This window comes from Phragmites australis, chromosome 6 (genome assembly GCF_958298935.1).
Source record: "Phragmites australis chromosome 6, lpPhrAust1.1, whole genome shotgun sequence".
Classification (NCBI taxonomy): Eukaryota; Viridiplantae; Streptophyta; class Magnoliopsida; order Poales; family Poaceae; genus Phragmites; species Phragmites australis.
Window position 1 is genome coordinate 11293553 of NC_084926.1, and position 21363 is coordinate 11314915.

Consider the following 21363-nt stretch of genomic DNA (forward strand, 5'->3'; position numbering starts at 1 on the left):
CATACTCAGGTATCTCGAGCACACCGTTGAGTATGGTCTTTGCATCCTCTTCGCTTTCTCTTCGAAGTTTTTCACATGCGGATTTTGTTGGTTGTAGAATTGACAGAAAGAGTACATTTGGTACTTGTCATTTCTTATGTACTTCTCTTATGTGTTGGTTTTCTCGCAAACAGTCTAGAATTGCGCAGTCAACTACTGAAGATGAATATGTTACTGCTGCTAGCTGTTATTCTCAGATTTTATGGATGGTTACTACTTTAAGAGACTTTAGTTTAAACTTTAAGAGTGTGTCATTCTTATGTGATACACCAGTGTAATAATCCTAGCCAATAACCCAGTCCAGCATTTCAGAACCAAACACATAGATGTGAGATTCTACTTTTTAAGAGACCATAATGAGAAGAGAGACATTGAGCTGATATACATAGATACCAAAACCAGCTTGCCGATATCTTCATCAAGCCTCTCGATGCTTCCAAATTTACTTTTATGAGGGGGAACTTGGAGTTTGCCATCCCTATGGCATTATATGAGGGGGTAATAATTGTACGTACTCTATCTTATATTTATTGTATTTGTGTTGCATCTCATTTCATCTTATAAGATAAACATAGTAGTTGAACTTTAGCTTGTATGTATTTAGCATTTTCAATTGCTAGATTTGAATTTGGACTAAGTTGAGTAGTCGTGTAGAGCAATTTTTGAATCTTAGGCTCCTCTTGGTGCTTTGACATGAGACATCTTAAGCAAGCTAGCTTTCGTAAAGATGAAATTTGCTAATTTTATGAATCATGTAGAGTATGAAATGCTATATTCTTGATCATCATGTTCGTAATTGCTTTGGCTTAGTCAATACTTGTGTTAAGTCTAGTTTGATGAATATCTTACTCTAATCTTCTTGGTTCAAGATAGTGGATTGGAAAATATTGTACTATATTTTTCATTTTTATCAAATATTTAGCTTATGATATAACCTTAAGGGAACATATGTTCCTTATATGGCAAAGACACTATTTGACTTGATCTTGTGAAAATTAAAAAAAAAATCTTAAGAATCAAATTTCTTGTGCTTGAATGTGATCTAATACGGTTGTCTTGAAGCATTGAGGTGTTTTTCGTACCCAGTCATGCGATAGTTCGTTTGGATAAGAGACAACTTAAGGATAAAAATAAAAATAAAAGTACTAAAAATGATCAATTCTGTTTTAATCATTTGATCTAACTAAGTCTTGATTACATATGTGAGCCTTATGTCCTAAATGCTTGTTTGCCTAATATGAGATTGAAGTTGGCTAGTTATTAATGTTTGTATTGCCTCGGTATGAGACTTTGAGAGTTTTTGAAGAGTTTTGAAAGCCTTCCACTTGTATTGTGAGGAGAGGGAGAGATATGTGTTTAGCTTATGTTTAGATGAGAGCTTTTGTGAGAAAAATACTTAATTTGTAATTTATCAAATGAGGGTGTTTCTTTGAGATTAATAAAGGAAATGATTTTGTATATGCTTGAATTCATCTTGTTCTAGTCTCATGCTTTTGGTTTTTTGGTTTTCGTGCAAGTTTTTTATGTTTTCTTGTTAATTTTTTTCCTATAGAGCTGCTCATTTTGGATCATGTAAGAGGTACTCTTCTTATTGCTAGAGGATTAATCATCTTATATGAGTTAGTCTTGAACCATCACAACCCTCTAGATCCATCAACTTAAGAATCTCTTTTTCAGCGACTAGTTCTCTTGTGTTCAGTAGTTTTTCGTCAAGGTGCTTGATTCCTTGCGCTATGACTCTTAATATAGCCTTCACTGGTACTTAGAGTTCACATCCATCAAAAATGAGTATTGGTTTTGGAATTTTTGCAATTTGTTCTTGTCTTTTTTGCTTTCGCATGTGTTTTTAAGGTGTGTTGGGCTCAGGAATAGGAGAAAATTATCAATTTCAAAAATAATTTGTTAAAACGCTTATTCACCCCATCTAGTCACATATCTCGGTCCTATATTCTCTTCTTCTAATTTTATGTATTTTGTAACTAAATGACACTGACTTTATTAAAAAAAAACTAAATGAACTAATGTTTAATAAAAAATATCATGACAAAATATTAGGACGAGCCTTGTCACACTATTAATGTGGTCATCTTGCTAGTTAATAAACTGCAAATGATAGTCAGTTTATTGGTGACAACGGCTGGTTAAACTGCAGATCTAGTACCCGTCCAATACAGTTTGGATTTGTTATAGATCTGGTAAAGATTTGTCGTCAGATTTGTTTTAGAGGTGGCAAAGATTGTTACAGAGCATATGTCATGAATAAGTCGACCTAAAGTTTATTTTAATATGGACAACGCTATAGTTCTTTTTCTTGGGAAATTGGTACAGTTTTTCTTGTTCATTTGACTGCAAGCAGTACAAACACTACGCCAAAAAAACGAACAGGCATTGCAAAATCTCATTCGATTCGATATAGGAAAAAGGTCAGTTTGATTTCCTAAACATCTCTGAGTCAAATTGTGAAGAAGACGCCTCCCTTCCTTGGCTCCTCGCTGCTACGACCTCCGGTTCTGAGTTGTGCTGCATCCGATGGCGCACACGTGCTGAGAAGAACCGAAGAGCAGCGAGTGCGGCAGCGTCCTCGAAACAGCTGGAGAAGCGTACGAGCAGAGCAAGCAGACATGGAGATGCAGCTGCGAGCCTGCGAGTCCAAGCACCCACGGCAACATAAACCTCTCGCCATTGCAGCAACTGTAGTGCTTTTCGGCTTGCTTGGTTGCGTTGGTAGATTGCTGAAGCCTGAATGCTTGATGCTCATGACATTCGGTTTTACCGGTGTGCTACCCTACCGTGATGCTGTGTTCCTTGTTTCACGTTGGGTGCTACGTGCTAGGCTTAGTATCTCTGTAATATTCATGCAAATGACCCTGCTTATATTATAAAAGTTTTCGTTTTTTCGCTTTGCCATATGAGAACTGCTTCATTGTGTAAGTTTTTTTGAGGGAACCTTCATTGTGTAAATTTGCTTCTTCTTTTTTTCGTTTCTTGCCTTTTGCAGATCTCAGGCAGCTGATGAGTTGAATATGTTCTTTTTGTGATTCACTACCTTGCAGTGAGCTTGTAAAAAATGAGCTCAAATGGTCGAGCTTCAAAATCAGCAAACTCGTCGATCAATTACCACCGGCTTTCATTAAATGACCACCAGTTATTTGAGCCAGATGCATTGCTTACCAAGGATCGTGATGTCAATCATCAATCGAGGCAAAGTTCTCAATCAGGCAGCACATATATACCGGTAGAAGATTAACTACTCCCCAGTTTGTATCGGCATTGACAGGGTTCTGGAATCTTGTTTATAAGATTTAAGGGTTTGTATCCTGAACGGTGGCTATAAATTCAGAGATAACGCGACTTTGTGTGATGCTGCATTAGGAATCAATTTAAGATTAAAGGAGTGTCACAGAATTAATTTGTATAGTCGCAATCTGTCTTCCGAGATATGAAGCGTGGCTTATTGAGGAAACTCCTAGGAATTTTCTTTTCCTTTAACTGAATATTGTGGGAATTCCTAGCTGCGAAACAATGGTGATGTCTACAATCTCACCTTATGCCATATGTGTTTTAAAATAAAATGACTATATAAAGTCTCTCACTAATCAAGAGGAAAAGAAAAAAGATCTACCCCAAGGCCACATTAGAACGCCTCAAATCAATCATACACAAACACATGATATTACAAGTGTTGGAGTCGTGTACTAACAAGCAGTAATACAAGTACATTATCAATGTAGGTACTAGAGTTTGTGCATTAATCGATGATTTTGTCCAAATTGGGGAATGATATTGATCACTCATAAGTCGATCGTTACAACTTGCATGTCTGGATGCTTGGAGCTGGACCTGGAGCTGGCCGGGCTGCCACTCAGCCGTAGCTGTTCTTTCTGCCTCCACACCTGTCATCTCGTTAGCTGCGCACACACACACCTAAACGACTAATGTAGAAGTAGCTATCACTGTTATAGAAATAATTTAGTGAGACGTTACTATACAGACGGTTATTATGAAGTTATTTGTGTAAAAATTATTATAGATGACTCTAAATAAGAACCGTCTATGATAATAACGAGACGCCTCCAGAAGTGGTGAGATGCTTTTAGTACAGATGATTTCTATTGAGAATCATCTGTAATCTTAATATAGGCGGATCGTATTTAGAGCCATCTGTAATAAAACAAATATTATTGACAACTCCAAATAAGAACCGTCTATACTATTATTACAGACGGCTCGTATTTAGAGACATATGTGATATTTGTTTTATTACAGACGGCTCTAACTACGAGTCATCCATAAAATTAATATAGATAGCTCTAAAAACAAGCCGTCTAAGAAAATGACCGAGTAGAGGTGGGATACTTTAGTACAAACGGCTCCAAACATGAAGTCATCTATAATATTAGAACAGTACATCATCCCTTACCTCCGGATCGAAGCAGAACAGTGCCAGCCTAATGAAGAACAGTGCGTAGCTTTTGGAGGAAGAGATTGACGATTTTCAAAAAATAATATTAATTTTTGGTGAAAAATTGAATATTTATTTGCATTTGTTACTCCAAGGTAAGTAGTATTATGTTCTAATTTAGCTTAGATGGTCTAGATTTGGTTTGGAGAGCTAGCTAGATCTAGATTTTTTTTATGATCATATAGTTTTATTCTATTCATTAGATGATGTAGATTTGTATGCTAATTTAGTCTTAGACTTTGTTCTATTCATTAGATGATGTAGATAATTAAGTCTATATCTACATCTAGACTTAGATTTTTTTATAATGATCTAGAATATATTAGTTCTTCTAGTTATATATAAAGCTCAAAGTATAGATCAATATTTAATTATGTGTTTTTTTTAGAAATTTTTTGAATTTTTTTTAATATAAACATAAAATTATCAATAACTATATAGTATTTAATGATAACTTTTGAATTAATGTTTGCCCTTATTTTTAGGTATCCATGTATATAATATAGCGGTAATCATTAATTATTTTTGAATTAATTGTCATATGTATGGTTCATTCATGCATGCATGCATGGTAGCTCCATTTTCTTCAACGAAAAGCTTGGTTGCTCTCTTTTATTAGCTTGATTTGATATTAATTTACTTCATACATGTAGATGGATCATGACTGGATGTACAGTTCTCGTACAAACCAAAGATACCTTGATGGTGTGACTTCTTTTTTGGTAGCTGCCGAAGAGGATCAATCGGAGAAGTGTGTTGAATTTATATATTGTCCTTGTTGCGATTGTAGAAGCGAAAAATCATTTCTTAGACAGAATGCAGCCCTACAGATCCAAGGGTACTTGATTATTAGGGGCTTCAAACCGGACTACACGTGTTGGACCAAACATGGTAAAGAGCATAATGTGTTACATAAAGACATTGGTATCATTGAAAAACCCAAAGTCGATGTAAGAAGAGAAGATGACGAGTAATTTGGTGCAGATGATGATGACTATGGTGCTACAGAAGACGATGATAGGTTGGATCAGATACTGTGCGATACAGACGTGCACTTGAGTACTTAGAGAGACTGTAACAAATTCATGTGCTTGATTGAGGACTCGGAGAAGCTGTTGTTCTGTAGATGCAAACCGGAATACATAAAGTTGTCATCCATGCTTGAACTGCTTAAATTGAAAGCAAGCGATGGTTGGTCACACAAGAGTTTCTCGGTGCTATTAGAACTCTTATTGTACATGCTTCCAGATGGAAATGAGCTGCCCAAAAGCACATACGAAGCAAAACAGGTTCTTTGTCCATTGAGGATGGATGTAGAAATGATACATGCATGTCCAAACGACTGTATCCTCTACCGTAAAGATCTATCAGACTTACATTCATGTCCAGTGTGCAAAGCATCCCGATACAAGCATAATAGTCAATCAGACGACGATGAGGTGAAGAAAGAAATTCCTGCTAAGGTGGTGTGGTATATACCTATAATTCCACAGCTTCAACATTTGTTGTGAATCGAAAAGAGGCCAAATTATTGTGCTGGCACTCAGAGGTCCGCAAGAAAGATGGAAAGCTAAGGCACTCTGCCTATTCTCCCTAGTGGAGAAATATCGATATGATCTTCGATGACTTTGGTGCAAAACCGAGGAATATAAGGTTTGTTTTGAGCACGGACATGATGAATCCTTTTGGGAACATGAGCAGCAGGCACAACACTTAGCCAGTTGTTCTTAGTACTTACATCCTACCTCCTTGGTTGTGTATGAAGCGGAAGTACTTGATGATCTCGCTGCTTATCCAAGGCCCGAAATAACCTGGGAACGATATTGATGTATACCTAAGATCATTGGTCAAAGATCTAAAAACATTGTGGAACGAAGGGTCGCAAGTATGGGATACGTACAAAAGAGAGAATTTCATGCTACGCGTCTTATTGTTCTGCATGATCAATGATTTACCTACATTACGTAACCTTTCAGGGCAGAGTAAACAAGTAGACATGGTGTGCCCTCATTGCTTAGATGGTACCGTAAGTATGTGGGTTCCCCACTAATGTAAAAAGGTGTTCATACGCCACCGTAGGTTCCTTAATAGGTACCACCCATACCACAACTTGAAGGAACAATTCGATGGAACGAGGGAGAGAGATTTATGTCCAAGGCACTACAGTGGTCATGAGGTGCACAATATGGCTAAAGATCTCGATGTTGTGTTCGGAAAGGGGAGTAAAAAATCTAAGGATACTGGTGGCATGTGGAAGAAGAGATCGATATTGTGGGAGCTACCGTATTGGAAGCACCTTGAAGTTCGCCACTGCGTCGACGTCATGCATGTAGATAAGAACGTGTGTGAAAGTTTGGTTGGTATTTTACTTAATATTCTAGGCAAGACGAAGGATGGACTCAACGTAAGGCTTGACTTGGTTGATTTGAAGATCAGACCCGAGTTGGCACCTGGGCCCTCCAAAAAAGGTAGAACGAGACTTCATCCTGTCTTCTATAATCTAAAAAAGACCGAGAGAACCGAACTGTGTCGATGTTTGCATGATGTGAAAGTTCCATCCGGTTACCCCACCAACATCTCAAAACTTGTTTCGATGCAAGATTTGAAATTAGTTGGCATGAAGTCCCATGATTGCCATGTGTTGATGACACAGATGCTTCCTGTTGCAATTCAAAATATCCAGCCGACCTATCTCTGAGACACAATCACCAAGCTATGTTACTTCTTCAACACAATTTCTCAGAAGGTCATCGTCCCCAAGTACTTGATGTTTTATAGGTTGATGTGGTGAAGACACTATGTCATCTTGAGATGTACTTTCCTCCGTCATTTTTCAATATCATGGTATATGTTATCATTCACCATGTGAGAGAGAAAGATATGTGGCTCAGTATTTCTATGTCAGATATACCCGTTTGAGACGTACATGGGAATTCTCAAGAATTATGTATAGAATCGATCTTGCCTAGAGGGCAGCATCGTTTAAGGTTATATAACCGAAGAGGTAGTCAAGTTCTGCATCGATTACATGGAGCAACTCAAACCAATAGGTGTGGCCATATCTCGCCATGAGGGGAGATTGGGTGGGAAGGGATCATAGGTAGGAAATCAATCATTGCTAGCTTTGCCACGTTATCTAAAGCTCATTTCATGGTCTTGTAACATATGAGTGAAGTATCCTCGTATATTGACATGCATAAGGACGTGCTACGCAGAGAGAATCCAGGCTGTACAGAGGCTTGGATCACAAAACAACACAACCGCAACTTCAATAACTGGTTAGCAGCGCAAATCAGTAATAATACTTCAACAGAGGATAATATTGGCTGGTTGGCAAGATGGCCAAATCACACAATCATGACATATGAAGCATATGACATAAATAGGTACACCTTTTATACCAAAGCACGGGGATAGTAAGAGCACGGTACAGAACAACGGTGTGCACATAGATGCCTTTTAGGACAAACGTGGAGTCTGTGTGCACTATGGGTAAGTAGAGGAGATTTGGGAACTTGACTATGTACTTTTCAAGATCCCCCTCTTTTGGTGTTGTTGGGTCGCACTCTCAAGGATTAAAGTAGACAAGTACAGAATGACTGTTGTCGACCTTGAACGTGCCGCATACAAATATGAATCATTTGTACTCGCCAAGCAAGTTGTCTAGGTCATTATGTGCAAGACCCATCAAATCCAAAGTTTCATGTAGTCCTTCAGGGAAAAAGAAAGATTGTCGAAGTTGAGAGTGTCTTGGATGAAGAAGAGTACACTCAATTTAATGAGTACCCTCATGGGGATGGTGTCACCCTTAACGAAGAACAACTTTCGACCGAGGCTGTTTGCTATCTGCGCGTCGATCATCAAGAAAGCCTGATTGTTAAAGATCTATGATGTTACTCGATTGTTATGTACATATATATTGCAATGTAATATGTTAAATTGAATTAGTTATAAATTTACTTAATAATTTCATCTCATTAATTTATGGTATAATGTGTACTATAACATAGTGTTAAGATCAACAAGTACAAATAAGAGTACAACTAAATTTGATTACCTCCCTCTCTCAGACGGCAATGACCTTAACGAAGAACAGCTTCCAAGACCAATAGCATGTTTAGTGTCGATGTTAAATTTTGGGTTATAGTAACATTAATGAGATCTACACCATTTGATAGTACACATTAAACCATAAGTTTACATAAAAATTTCATCTCATTTGGAGTTCGTATGAATTATTTACAAATTTTGCAAGTTTTTGAAAAATTAATAGTACAAATGGGTTATTATTTTGAACAGTCTGTAATACCAGTACAGATGGGTATTTATAAAGAACTGTCTATACTAATATCAGTACAGATGGCTATGTACAACGAGTCATCTGTAACCATAATATTAGTATAGACGGTTCTTTATAAATAGTTGTCTATACTAATGTTAGTACAGATGGTTTCACCTTACGACTCGTCTGTACTAACGAGGGTATAAATATCGTTCAACCCGCGTCGCTACCCAGTTCATTCCTAAACCCTAACCGCCTCCTTCTCCTGCGGTCCTCCTGGTGACATCCCCTGTGATCACGCTCCTCCCCGACGGCCACCCTCCCGGTGACCTCCCTCCCGACGACCTCCATCCCGATGACCTCCCTCCTGGCGTCCTCCCTCCTGGCGGCCCCCCTCCCGGCGACCTCCCTCAAGGTTTACCTTTCCTCCATCTCTATTGATCTAGACAGCAAGGTTCATTTATGATTTTGCTCAATGATGAATATATGTGCTGAGAATTGGGCATATTCTCTGAGTATTCTATCTTAGGTTTGTGATATCTCTAATTATTTGGTTGAATTGATAGCACCTGAAGGCTAATTAGTGTGTGTCTCAGTTCTGTTCCTGTACATTAAGATGCACCTGGTGGTTTTGTTCTCCTATGTGCGGTCAGTTCATTTGATCACCGGATTAGTGATGCAGTGGATTTCAGAGTGAGCTTTACATATCTCATACTAGATAAATTGGTGATCCAATTGTTGCTACTATCCCTTTTGTAATTTGTTGTTCAATTTTTTTTTCTGTATGAGATATGATCTCGGCAGTCACCTTCTAGTCCCGTTCCGAGTATGTGCACTTTGGCTTGACACTATTGTACTGCCCATGATGATTCCTTGATCAATGAGAACTTTGTCTAGGTTTTCTTACTAGCTGAATATTTAGGAACATTGCACAATTAGGGAGCAGAACCATGTTAGTCCTAGGGCCAATTGTTACATTGTTTTTGAGAGCACATCTATTAATTTTTTATTTCTGTTGTTGAGTACTTGGAATATACGTGATGGTGGATATTGATGGTCCTGTTAACCTGTTGTTTCATTCAAAGGTCATGTGTGTGTACACATATATATATATTACTATATGACTGTTATGTTTGCTTGTGGCCTTGTGCTAGCCCTTCATTACCAATTGGCTTGTCAACAACTGGTAATTTGTGGAGGATCTCTCTCTCTCTCTCTCTCTCTCTCTCTCTCTCTCTCTCTCTCTCTCTCTCTCTCTCTCTCTCTCTCTCTCTTATTTTGTATGAGTTCCTGGTTCAATAATTATGTTAGAAAAAAGGAAGTATGAAGTCATTTCAATGAAGTATGGCATATTGGCATGTGTTTTAGCCTATTGAGCTTAGCATCTACAAGAGATTATATGTACTCCACAAGTACATTGTAGTTCATTTAGCTTTGTTCAAATCTTAACTGTGGGAAGATTCTTAGAAGTAGCACCCAAAACAAGAGACTGTAGGATCCATGTATTCGAAAAAGGGTGTATGTTTAGGAAGGGTAGTCAACTATAAGCCTATAATATATATCCACATCTCATTATCTTTTTTATTTTCTTTCTGAGATCGATACACATTCTATTGTCACATATATATTCTAAGATTTTGAAATTTTCCTATCTTGAAGATAGCATCTGGAGATAAACTTGAACTGCCTCCAGCCTCTTCTTCTCAGCAACAAGAGGGGGTCACTACTCAACAAGATGCGGAGGCCACTTCTCAGAAGAAAACAAAATAAACTCAGGTGTAGAAGCGAAAGCAAGGTGGCCGGGGCAAAAACCAAATGCCCATGAGTCACTGCACCATAAATCACGTCAATGAGACAGACGCTCCAACACAGCCTCAACAAGCTCAGGCGGTATTTTCTAGAGCATGCACCTCACTTGGACGGACAATAGTCAAGATAACTTACCCAAACTAGAAGGTTGGGCTGTAGAGCAAGAAAAGCTTCTTGTGGCAAATAATTAAAGCTCAATTTGACTTCCCTAAAGGATGCTCTTTGAAGGACATGAAAAGACAGACAATAGTCAAGATGGGCACGGCGTGAAAGATCTTCAAGAGCGAGCTGTATAATAAATATATGAAGGAGGATCTCCTCCCAAATAATATTGCTTAGGGTACTTGGCGGATCAATGGGCAGAGTTTGTGGCGAGGTGCAAGTCTAAGGAATTTTTGCAGCAGAGTCACGCTAACAAGGCGCACCAGTCATGTAACATGCACCCCCACAGGCTCGGCACCGTTGGCTACACGCGTAAGGAGTTGGACTGGGACAAGGAGTATGAGGAGGCAGCTCAGGAGAACCGCTCCACACCATTTTCACAGATCCTGGAGAGGTGGGCCTAGAACAAGTTCCGACGAAGGGCCATGAGCTCGGTCAATAGTTCTGTTACCTTTAGGAAGCCAGAAAATGAACAAGTGGATCAAAGAATCTTGCAACTTTTGAAAGAATCCACTCAAGGATCATTCCACCCATCTCGGGAAAAAGACATACTAACCTTGGCTTTAGGGAACAAAGAGCACTCAGGTCACACGCGTGGCATAGGTGTTTTCGTTCCATGGAAGATGGGATTCCCTGATGACGCCAATTCATTTAGGAGCCGAAGGAGAAATAAAGCTGAGCACGAAGTAGCCAAGCGTGAACGGATGAGAATGGATATTGTCACTGAGGTCGAAGCAAGGATGAAAGAACAGATGGATATGCTTGCAGAAAGGATGGAACAACGGGTCGAGGAGCGATTACGGGCAATGAGGCAGCAAGATGCGGCCACGACACTTGAATCTCCATTAGCTCGGCACCAGAGCAGTTGCGCATCTGCACTAGATAATGATCCAGATAACATGCTCGATCAACATGACTTCCCTATCGACGGATTTAAAGGTGACCCTCCGTCGATGGCATTCCAAAAGAGGTCCTCAGTGAGAGATACCTCGTTGACGACATAGAGGCGGCCACCAAGTGCAAGCTCTTACTGTCCACCAATGTTGGCTCTGATAACATCATTAAGGCTGGAATAGGCTTCGCATTCCCATGTGGTGGGGAACAACCAATTCACGGAGTCTCGCTACAGTCTGCTTATGCTATGGTGTTATTGGACATCGTCTCTAGGAATTGCACGTCCCTTTCACTTCCTATTCCTCAGAGGACGACATCAGGACACGTGGGGAGGCCATCCGCTCCATCATCCAGTGGCCAAAGAAGTTCATAACATTGGTTGCCCCTCCACCGCCTCTGCAGCCTCTGTCTCCAGTACGTGACGATAGACTTCTCTTTTTGTCGTGCTCCACTGAAGGTCAAATCTCCTTCTGCGCCTCATGAGCAACAACAATTGTCCAGCAAATATGGCCAACCGTCTGCAAAAATGGCACCTTCCAGAAAGCACAGAGCTAACAAACAGAAGGGCAAGAGCAAGGAGCTAGAAGAAGAATCTCTGTCAAACACCTATGTGGTAGGCGAGTCGTTACTGAGCAAGAAAGCGTTAGAGCAATTGGGTTGGGTAAATATGATTCTACACGACATATACATGAAGAGATTCCATGAGAAGAAACATCTTTCTCCTTGTTTCAGCTCCAAGTACCAGCGGCAATATTTTCTGAAACCAGGTGGAACCTTCCTCGTGACCTTTGAGGATTTATTTCTCCTCTACCTTCGTGATTGACTGGACGTGGGCCTAATGAAATGCTGGATATTGTCAGTGTTATTAATCACGGTCTATGCTTAATGAATCGTCTAACTCATTGATATACTCATTCATCTACATTACTCTTATGTGTAGACATATGATTCAAGAAGCCAGAAGAGAGAATCCAAGAATTGAATTCCTCGACCCACAGATCGTATGCAGGTCAACAATCACTTGGTCTCCGGGGGAGGTCGGGAAATACGTCGCGAAGGCCATGGTCGCTCATTGGATTGAAGGATTTTGTTCTTCTACCGTACAACTACCGATACCATTGGATGCTAGTTTGTATCTATACACACAAACAACACTACATATACCTCGACTCGATGTACTACGACCCAGACAGGTATTCAGATCTAACAGACTTGCTAACAAGGGCGTTAGAGAAGTATGCTTCGATGAACGAGCTTGTACAGAGAGATAAACCCTCGGCAACCCACCAACATAAGTTCCCAGAAATAATTCCTCCGTCACAAATCAATTTACCGTTATAATATGCATTCCATAGAACTAAATTTACCGTGTCATAAATTTCTGCAGTGTTACCCAATATATGATGCAAATTGTTGGCTCTAGTCCACCAGTATATCCGCCGGTTAGTGTAATTATAGTATATTAAAATACATTTTTCATCGTTGTGCTTAATTATTTTAATTTTCTTCTATAGACATATAAATTTCCTATAAATAGTCTCGAAAAGGTGGATCTCATGTATATTAAAAAAATAGCTCATCTATTTCATAAATACGCAGACTTAAAGGAGAGCGGTGAATTTCATGACCATGAGAACTTTATGAGCCAAGGTTTGTAATCTCAACAGAAGCGGGTCAATTCAATATATTAAAAATGCTTGCATCTTGCAGTCTATTGATATTAAGCTAAAATGAAGCAAATGAACTCATTACTTCCTTTTAATTCAATGTGTTAAAGCTAATTTGTTAGTTTATATATTGTCAGGCATTGGTTGACTTAGGAATGAAGAATGAAGAATGCTTTGCAAATATTGTGAGTCTCTATAATGTTGACATTTTACTTCTATTTATATGTATGACATTGAGACATGATATGTATATGACTTTGTGACATTGAATGAATATGTTCGATATACTGTGTGTATGATCTACTTTGTGTATGGAGTTTAAATGCAAATTATTCGTTGTGTGTATGATCTGTTATTGATATGTCAGTTTACATTCAGAAATATATGAATTCAGTACTTTATATGGTACAGACGGTTCTAGGTCTACAACATCTTTATAAATCAAAACAGATAGCTCATGTTCCTATATCACAGACATCTCGTTATTAGAGACATATGTACTGTTACAATATCACAGACGGCTCGCAAATTCGAACCGTCTATACTGTACCATAGTATAGACGCCTCGTTAGTGGAGCTGTCTGTACTATTACTATATCACAGACGGTTCAAAACTTTGAGCCATTTGTGATATTCCATAGTACAGACGTTTCGTGATAGGAGTCATCTGTACAAATATTTTATATAGACGATTCAAAACCCAAGATTTGTACAGACTCTTTTTTACAGACGGTTTAGCAAAGAATCTCGCATGGGTTCTAAACCATATGTACAAATATTTTCTGTAGTAGTATATACGCATAATAATCCACGTACGTTCAGATGTCCGTAGGCCCATTGCTAGCTTTCGCTGCCTGTGATTGAGGTTATTTAATCGCTGAGGAACTCGCGAAGCTGACCTGGATTGAAATCTACAATCTCATCACATCTGCTCCGATACCAACAATATCATTAATGTCTGAATTTTGATCGATCAGACTCTGGCCTGCCGGATCCAAGGCCACAACGCAACGGCCTACTTCTCCAACGATGGCGCGGTTGCGGTGCATGCGCAGCCTGACGTCCTTGGGGCAACGGTGCGGCCCAGCCCGGCCACGTATAGGGCGCCTTAGCCCTCCCACGCGGGCGGCGCAGCTCCCATCCTAGGCGCGGATGGCACTGCTCCCCTTCCAGGTGCGACCGGTCAACACGGTGAGATCAATTTGCCTCAAATATGTTCAGTGAGATCCATGCAAATTGCCTCAATTCTGTTTCAATTATGTGTCTATTAGTTCAGAATCGTTTCATTACATGTATATTCAGTACACTCATATACTATCGATTGAATTGCTTTCAATCACTTTGGGTGGATTATGTTCTTGTGCGTGTGCCAAATTCTGTTGTATTTGTGTCACTCAGTCCATCATGCGGTGTTTATATTTTGCTCATGTAGGCTATGATTCAGATAGCAGAGGGTGGAGTAGGTTTGCTGGATGAAACACATACAATTTAGCTTACAACACTTTTTGTCAACTTGAGTCTGTTATGTAGATTGTAGAAGGCATGCAGAACCAAAAAAAAAACTTGCATACCTGTTCATGACTAGCCTTTGTTAACATAGATGCTTAGATGGTGTCAATAATTTTTCTATCCTTTTAGGGAAGGAAAAAATCATGCTGTCAGTTAGCTGCATCTTGTTGTCCTGAGCTGCCAATATTAACTATTAAAGAAAATGATTTTTTTAGTCAACCATTCTAGTATGGTTTATCTGGTACAGTATATTAAACTGACAGCATGAATTCAACAAAATGTAGTGAGTGGCACTTGTCTGGTTTGGACATTCTTCAGGTCTTAGTTTTTCCTATTCTGTTATTCTGAAATCAACTAGTAAATATGCACAAATCTCATACTTTTGATGTTGATTCCTATTACATACCAACCATTACCTCTATTATTTTTGTACCGAATAGATGGATGAGTTTGACAAAGTCGATTGGAATGCCTTCAACAATACAACATTCTGTAAAATATGTGTTGAGGAAACAAGAGCTCGGAATAGGTCTATTAGAGTTATGACTACACAGAGGCTATAAGAACATAGCTGAGAAGTAATTGTTAAGCATGGGGTTGCGTCACTCTAGAACGCAACTAAAGAATAGGTGGGATGCACTTAAGGGTTTGTATAGCTTCTGGCTAAGGTTTAACAAAGATACTGGTAAAGTGATACTGTAACTGCAAGTGATACTTATTGGAAAAAGAACACAAAGGTAGGAAGTTTCTAATAATGTCCATCATTTAGAGAGCATGTATTGTTTACAAATCTGAACTACTATTAATATGTAATGTTTGCAGAATCATGCAGAATGGAGGAAGTTCAAGAATGGTCCACCTGAGTGGTTGGATGAGCTTCAGATCATGTTCGGTCTTAATGCAGTGGATGGTTCTTCTTCTTGTGTTCTCGGAGAAGGAATTGGAGAAAGAGGTGGTGAAGAAAATGGCAGAGAGAAGAGCAATTCAAAGGGTAGCAATCCACTAAAGTGATGTAGTAGTAGTAACAATGCTACTAGCCCAAAGAAGAAAGTGAAGAATCCCATGGTTAAGATAATGAAGAGCATTTGGGAGACTATGCAGGCTAATAGTATTGTTACTAACAAGGTTATGTAGGGTAAAATGAGGTTTGGGTCCACTAAGGAAGTGATGAGCTTGACAGTGGAGTGCGGGGCAACCAAAGGAGGCGTAGAGCATTTCATAGCTAGCCAACTCTTAATTGTGATGTATTCCGCAGGATAACCACAAAGGAAGGGAGGCTCAGTTGGTTGAAGATGTGGTGCAAGAAGGAAGGCTATTAGTACTCATCTAATATTAGCGTGTGTTAATTTAATTTGCTTGAACCTATATTTGAAAATGGTTATGTAATATTTGCTTGACCTATATATGGCAATGGCTATGTTTGAACCTATGTATTGGCTTCATTATCAATGTGAACTATGTTTGACAATGTCTATGTTTAAAAATGTTGTAGATGATGAGGATGAAGCATTTGAGGTTGCATGCAATCAAATTGATGTGCTTAAACAATATGGAGCAATATCTTGCACATTTGGTACGTACTATGTCGACACTTATTTGAACAAGTCACAAAGAAGAGAATCTATTCTATCGGGTCATGATTGGGTTATGCATAGCCTTAATATTCCAAAAGAATGCTATGACATGTTTAGAATGAGTAGGCCACTTTTTGATAGGTTTCATAACTTGTTGGTGTCATCTTATGGTTTGAAGACAACTAGAAAGATGATCTCTATTGAAGCTTTAGGCATGTTTTTATGGACTATTGGGGCTACTCAGTCATTTACTCAAGTGAAAAACTGATTTGAGAGGTCAAAGGAAACTATTAGTAGGAAATTCAATATAGTGTTGGATAGTATATATCTTATGTCAATAGATGTTTTGAAACCAAGGGACCCAGAATTTATAGCGGTGCATCCAAGACTTCAAGGTTCTAGTTTTGCACCATATTTCAACAATTGCATAGGTGCAATAGATGGTACTCACATACCTGTTGTTGTGCATGCGGTAAAAATGGTACAATATGTGGGACGCTATGGACATTCCACTCAAAATGTGTTGGTCATATGTGACTTTGATATGAAGTTCACTTTTGTTGTTGCGGGATGGCCCGGAGCGGTACATGACATGAGAGTGCTCAATGTTGCTATACAGAAATATGTTGACAAGGTCCCATTTCCACTACATGGTATAGCCACATATACTATTGATTTCATCTCACTTGTTTCAATATCGAAAACAATTTCTCATGTTGTACATTGTTTTTAGGGAAAAAATTATCTTGTTGACTTGGGCTATTCTAATCGAACAGGCTTTCTAGCTCCATACAAAGGGACGAAGTATCATTTACCGGAGTTTCGTCAAGGCCCACGTCCTAGTGGCAAGAAGAAGGTATTCAACTATTTGCATTCATCTCTTTGCAATGTGATTGAGCGCTCATTTGGTGTTTTCAAGATGAAGTGGAGAATTTTATTGGACTTACCAAGTTATCATATGCTAAAGCAAACAAGAATAATACATACATGCATGACTTTTCATAACTTCATTCGAGATAGTGCTATGAGTGATGAAGATTTCGACATGTGTGATGAAGATGAAAACTACATACCGATACCCTCTCAAGGGAGTGGTGGCAATAGTGAATTAGGAGATGAAAAGGGAGATATATATGAATGTCTTCCGTGATAGTTTTGCTAATGCTTTGTATGCTATGAGAGAGTAGATTATTTATGGGGGGATATTGGTATGGACAAAAAATTAAAGTTTGTATGAATGATGTATTTTTTTTTGCAATTTAATTATGTGTTATCGTAATTTACAAATATGGAGCTTATTTATTGCATTATTTGTGAAAGACACCATTGTTCAAACATCTTTTAAGTTGGACACATTGTTTGAGAGGAAATAATGTTTAATTTTTGAAAATTTTGCAAACAATTGATGTCCACCTGACAATAAAATATGAAAATATAGCCAAACTGCACGTATATGTTAATGATATGGCCAAAAAGATATGTATACCTCAAGCAATTCTAAAATAAATTCATACGTGGAACTATGCACATCAAAAGCAACTAATAGTAAGTCAAAAATAATTTAGGAGAGACTGGCATGACAACTCAACAAGAGGTGTTCAGTAAATGAAACATTGTATACTTGTATCGCGCCCTCACTTGATCACATGCACTATGTACACATAAATATGCAGATCAGGCCAGGACTGTGAATGATCCGATAATGATCGGTTGAGTGTAGGGTATTTCAGACTTTTTGACATACACATATAGCAATTCAATCTATCAAAAATCTACGGTTATCAAACAGCTTTCAGTTTTTAGATCTTTAGCTTTTCATAATTAGAATCTAAAAACTATTTTTTTAATCTACAGAAACAAACAAATACTAAATTAACTTACGAATTCAGTACTGCTACTGCATGCATAGACATGTTGCTTTTCTAGCTACATCGCTAGATGCTATGCTGCGCCTACTAGTACTCGAAGAGTATCATTTGTTTACTGGATTGACCCTGCGCTGCTCCTGCGTTCCGTGCAGCACACCGTAAGCAGTTCGCAGCGTCAGCTCAGCGCCGATCGAAGCAGCTGCATGCTGTATGAATGCCTACTGCTCGAGCAACCGTATTTTACCATGGAGTATATATAACTATATATCGCATCGAGATTTATACTAGTGCCAGAAGTTTTGAGTTTAGTAGGTCTAGTTCCAAATGAGTACGTTTTGATACCGAGTCTTTAAAATATAACTTTAATTATTACATTTTATTATAATATATTGATAAAACATAGTAAACATATATTATTATGAAAGTACTTTCGAAGACAAATCTATTAGTGTTATTTTCAAATATATAAACTCAATATATAAAAAGTAATTTGTAACCAAAGTTTAAAATAGTTAATTATATGTAATCCAAAATAACATTTATTTTAGACTGAAGAGAGTGTTATACTAAGAGCATCTACAACTCATTTCCTATTTCTAGCTCTCTATTACCTCAAATAGAGAGCTCTCTACCTAAATTTACCTCGCCGCCCAGTAGCTCCTCCCCACCTCGCCGCCTGAGTTCCCTATCCTCCTTCCAAATCGATTCGGCGGTGATGGTGGCAAAGAAGCCGTCTCCAGGGTACCCAAGCTTCGTCTCACACCTGCCGAGCCCCCGCACCCCGCTCGCCTCCACCCTCGATGTGGTCGGTGGGGGGTAGCGACAGGGGGTCACAACGGCCCCCTCCTTCCCCTCTCTCACTCAGATTCGACGCAGCGCATGCTGGCTAGCGGTGCGTGCAGGTGGCAAGGCAGGTAGCAAACGCAGGCAAGCGGCGCACTGGAGGGCAACGTGGGCGGCACATGCGAAAGCCTCACAACTGCAAAAAGGGTGATCACTGCTGGTCCAAAACCACATTAGTGTCAGTTTTGGAACCGGTAATATTTGCTCGGCACTAAAAGTGAATACCTATCACTGTCGGCTGAAGGGTGATCACTGCCGGTTCCAAAACCATATCAGTATCGGTTTTGGAACCAGTAGTGTTTACTTGCCACTAAAAGTGAATACCTATCACTGTCGGTTTTAGAACCAATAGTGATAGGTGTTCTGGGAGCCAAAAAATGGATCAAGCCAGCCTGGAATCGAGCCAGCTTGGATCCCGCTCCCGTCGGGCACCGCCACCACCGGAGAGGAAGCTGGTGTCGTGCCCGTGCTCCTGCACAACAATATAACGCGACGGCTCTAAGGCAGCCGCCACAGCACATGCTCTAGATCCTGCCGCGCTGCTCCGCTATGGATCCCGCAGAGAAACTAAGGCACACTATCTTCCAGAAACACTCCATTTCCTAACTGTTCTTCACCTAAAAGAATCGAAGTTCTATCTAACAACAACACCATCGTTAATCCCAAGCAAAAGAAGAGGAGGATGAGCGCTAGTAACTCACGAGAGGATTGCAAGCAAGAATGACGATTCCAACTTCTCAAAGCCAGAGTGCACCGGCCTCCTTCAGGATGGGCACGAGCTCGCCGGAGATGTGCACTGCCATGAGCCGATCGAGCCCCCTAAGGAGCCTGCCTCTAAAGAACACCGCCAGGAGCACGATGTCACCACCATCGATGACCTCGGTGAGCTCTGCCTCGCTTGCAACCTCGTGCACGGCCAGGTTAACATCGAGCCCCTGCAACAGTCGCTTCACGACGTGGCTGAGGCAGCACCCGTGCCTCCCCACCACTAGCACCAGGCTCTCCATCAATGCCCCTCTCACCTCCATCGGGGCAGCCAGAGAGAAGAGGGAGTGGAGTCTCACACTGGATCCATTGGGTGGATGGTCGGAGAGAAGAGGGAGAGATGAGGGAGGCAATATGAGCGTGCGAGGATAAGGCAGTCATACTGAGCGTGTGAGGATAATGATCGAGTCAAGTAGACGGACGTGAGAGCTGTGAGCCAAAATGCTATTCCATTGGAATTTTGGGTCCGGGCTAGGCTTCAGTGCCAGTTTGTATTAAAAACCGGCACTGATATTATCAGTGTCGATTTTTGTTACAAACCGGCACTGATAGTCTGTAATGGTGCCGGTTCTTAGCAGTTTTATCATGGTTCAAGCGTGAGAGGGTAAGAACCAGTAGTGATACACTTTCACTGCTGTTTTTTACATAACCGACAGTGATGAGGCGCTACTTATAGTTAGTTCTGTAGTAGTGCCTGCTCTTTGATTTGCTTCGCCCGAGCTCCCTCATGCCGCTACTGTCTTCTTCAATCCGGTGCTCAAGCTCAACCCCAGCACCTCGCTGTCGCTGCCCCCTCCCCCCCCCCCCCCCCCCCCTCGTTCCCACGCTGCCATTGGCCTCCTCCCATGCTCGATAGCGAGCGAGAGCGGCTCGTTACATGTATCAAGTGAGGGAGGAGGAATAACGAGTGAAAAAATTTAGCAAGGAGGGTAGCGAGCGGGTTGGAGACCGATTTCAGGTGTTTTCCCCTAAATAGTAAGGTAACGAGCCAGTTGAGGGCTAAGTTGGAGTTGCTCTATGGGCATGTTTGTTTCAGCTGGTAGATTATTGATTATAAGAAGTTGGATTGTAAAAACTAGACTGCGCAATCTATATAAGTTGGTGGAAGATAAATTGCTAGATTGTTATAATATAAGAGTTAGATTGTTAAAAACTAAATGGCACAATCTACTTATTTATTTTAATTTACTGATTATAATCACAATCCACACTGTACAAGTTGAATCAAACAGAGCCTAACTTGCAACTACACATGCAGATGCGGAGGGCTCATTTAACGCATGCGCCATGCATGTATGCGCCCATGCCTGCATGGGAACATGAGTGCGCAGTGCTCCTGTACGTGTGCATGCAAACACAGCGACGCGCAACATGCAACGCACACTAGCTAGAACAGTCGTTGGTCCCTGTCTACACCGTGACTCGATCGGCTACCTTTTTTTTGTCCGTTTCTCTTCTCTCCAGGAACAATTAAGGAAGAAAGGGGTGT